This window comes from Nyctereutes procyonoides, unplaced genomic scaffold, assembly GCF_905146905.1.
Source record: "Nyctereutes procyonoides isolate TBG_1078 unplaced genomic scaffold, NYPRO_anot_genome, whole genome shotgun sequence".
NCBI lineage: Eukaryota > Metazoa > Chordata > Mammalia > Carnivora > Canidae > Nyctereutes > Nyctereutes procyonoides.
The window spans coordinates 9,881,320-9,884,358 of NW_026575032.1; the positions used below are offsets into that span (position 1 = coordinate 9,881,320).

Sequence of the window (3,039 nt, forward strand, 5' to 3'; positions counted from 1 at the left end):
AGTGGGAAATATCAGAGAGGGAGACAAACCATGAGATACTCCTAACTCTGAGAAAGGAACAAGGGGTAATGGAAGGGGAGGTGGGTGAGGGGATGGGTTGACTGGGTGATGGGCAGTGAGGGGGGCACTTGTCCAGATGAGCACTCAGTGTTACAATATAATATTGGCAAATTGAACCCCAATGAAATATTTTTTGCCAATTTTAAATAGTTTTATTAAAGACATTGCATTTTCCACTTAACAACGCAGTGCTTATAAAGTGCAATGTTTATTTCCTTTCCCTGTGCACATATTCCATATTCAAGTATCAAGAATGCCCAGTATATTTACTATAGCAGCTTGACTTTAAAACTGCCATGGAATTTGCTACAAATTTGGGTCCTTCAAATGTATGGAACAATGCTAGACCTGTCGTCCGGTTGGCTTAATCAACCTCTTCAATGGTAGACCCAGAGGAGGCACCACCAGAGGGAGGAGCTCCACCACCAGGAAAGCCTCCAGGCATTCCTCCAGGCATTCCTCCTGGCATGCCTCCTGTACTCTGGTATAGCTTTGTAATGATGGGGTTGCAGACTTTCTCCAGCTCTTTCTGTGATGTTCAAATTCTTCCTTCTCTGCAGTCTGCTTCTTATTGAGCCAGTTGATGATTTCATTGCACTTGTGAAGAATCTTCTGTTTGTCTTTGTCATTGATTTTGCCCTGAAGTCTTTCATCTTCAACAGTTGCTTTCATGTTGAATGCGTAAGACTCAAGTGAATTCTTGGAAGACACCTTGTCTCTCTGCTTCTCATCTTCTGCTTTGGACTCCTCAGATTCCTGGACCATGCGCTCAATGTCCTCCATGCTCAAGCGACCCTTGTCATTAGTGATGGTAATCTTGTTCTCTTTTCCTGTGCTTTTATCCACAGCAGACACATTGAGGATACCATTAGCATCAATATCAAAAGTGACTTCAATCTGAGGAACGCCACGAGGAGCAGGAGGTATGCCGGTGAGTTCTAACTTGCCAAGTAGGTTGTTATCCTTGGTCATAGCATGCTCACCTTCATAGACCTGAATAAGCACACCAGGCTGGTTGTCAGAGTAGGTAGTAAAGGTTTGTGTCTGTTTGGCAGGAATGGTAGTATTGCGCTTAAAAGCACAGTCATGACTCCTCCAGCAGTTTCAATACCAAGAGAAAGTGAGGTGACATCCAATAGCAGCAAATCTTGAACATTTTCAGATTTGTCACCAGAAAGAATGGCTGCCTGGACAGCTGCACCATAAGCAACGGCCTCATCAGGGTTGATGCTCTTATTCAGTTCCTTTCCATTGAAGAAATCTTGCAGAAGTTTCTGAATCTTGGGGATACAGGTAGAACCACCCTCCAGGACAATATCATGGATCTGAGACTTGTCCAGCTTGGCATCCCGAAGAGCTTTCTCTACAGGGTCCAGGGTGCCATGAAACAGATCAGCATTTAATTCTTCAAACCGGGCATGAGTAATAGAGGTATGCAAGTCGATTCCTTCATACAGAGAATCAATCTCAATACTGGCCTGGGTGCTGGAAGAAAGTGTACGCTTAGCCATTCACAAGCAGTACGGAGATGGCGGACTGCCCTCTTGTTTTCGCTGATATCCTTCTTGTGTTTGCGCTTGAATTCTGCAATAAAATGGTTGACCTTTCGGTTGTCAAAATCTTCTCCATCTAAGTGGGTATCTCCAGCTGTGGACTTGACCTCAAAGATCCCATCCTCAATAGTAGGGATTGATACATCAAAAGTGCCACCTCCTAAATCAAAGATCAACACGTTCCTTTCAGCTCCAACCTTCTTGTCTAAGCCATAAGCAAGAGCAGCAGCAGTTGGCTCATTGATGATTCGAAGTACACTAAGACCAGCAATAGTTCCAGCATCTTTGGAACTGAGGCTACCAAAGTCATTGAAGTATGCAGGTACTGTGACAACTGCATTGGTAACAGTCTTCCCAAGGTAGGCCTCTGCAATTTCCTTCATCTTTGTCAGGACCATAGAGGACACCTCCTCTGGATAGAAACTTTTTGTCTCCCCCTTGTATTTTACTTGGACCTTAGGCCTGCCAGCATCATTCACCACCATGAAGGCCCAATGCTTCATATCAGATTGGACGAGAGCATCATCAAATCTACCTCCAATCAGCCACTTGGCATCGGAAACCGAGTTGGTGGGTTCATCGCAACTTGATTCTCCGCAGCATCACTGATCAATCGTTCGGGGTTCGGTTTCCCTGATCATTGGCAATTATTTCCACTTTCTCGTGCTGGAAGACACCCACGAGGAGTAGATGGTGCCAATATCGATCCCAACTGCAGGTCCCTTAGACATAGTTGCTTCTCTGTGGGTTGGGCTTGGCTTGTGGAGACAACAGCTGTCAGCAGATCTGGCACCCCGTTCAATGAGCCCAATAAAAACATTAAAAATAATAATAATAAAGAGGATCTGAAAAACAGGCATTAGTCGGAGAGAAGTGAAGTCCTTGAGCACATGGAAAAGGATAGGATCCATTGTGAAAGATATGGGCTTAGAAAGGAACATGGACATAACAATGTTTTTTTTCCCCTCCTTTAACAAAGAAAAAAATAAATAAACTGTTTTGTGCTTCCTACTTTCTTTCTGGCTGTCTTTATTCTAGTGTGGATCCTACCTAAATCTTTGTATGGGTAATCCAACGACCCAGACATCCATTCACACAAAGCAGTTATCTACCACTGGTAGTATAATAAGCCCCCCTCCCTTTTTAATTTCTATTCCCATTTAGGAAAGTTTTCTGATAGTGGAAACCAACGTTGTCATCCACCCAAGTAAATTTCACAGAATTTTAAGAATTTACCGTTGTTAGAGAGACAATTAATATTTGGAAATGTATAGAAAGCTAACTATATAAATTTCAGTTAATTTTTTTTAGAAGGTAGAGATTTCTGAATGCTCAACCGCAAGTGACATGACTCATTTAGTTGTTTAAGTGTGGATGAATGGAGGTTGAAATGCACAAGAGAAGAGAATTCAAAACATTTCTGGTG

General features: G+C 43.0%; 1 pseudogene; it reads right to left on the reverse strand.

Moving 5' to 3' along the window:
• Positions 1-424: 424 nt before the first annotated feature.
• On the reverse strand, positions 425-2,344 carry LOC129504383 (heat shock cognate 71 kDa protein-like; annotated as a pseudogene).
• Positions 2,345-3,039: the final 695 nt, after the last annotated feature.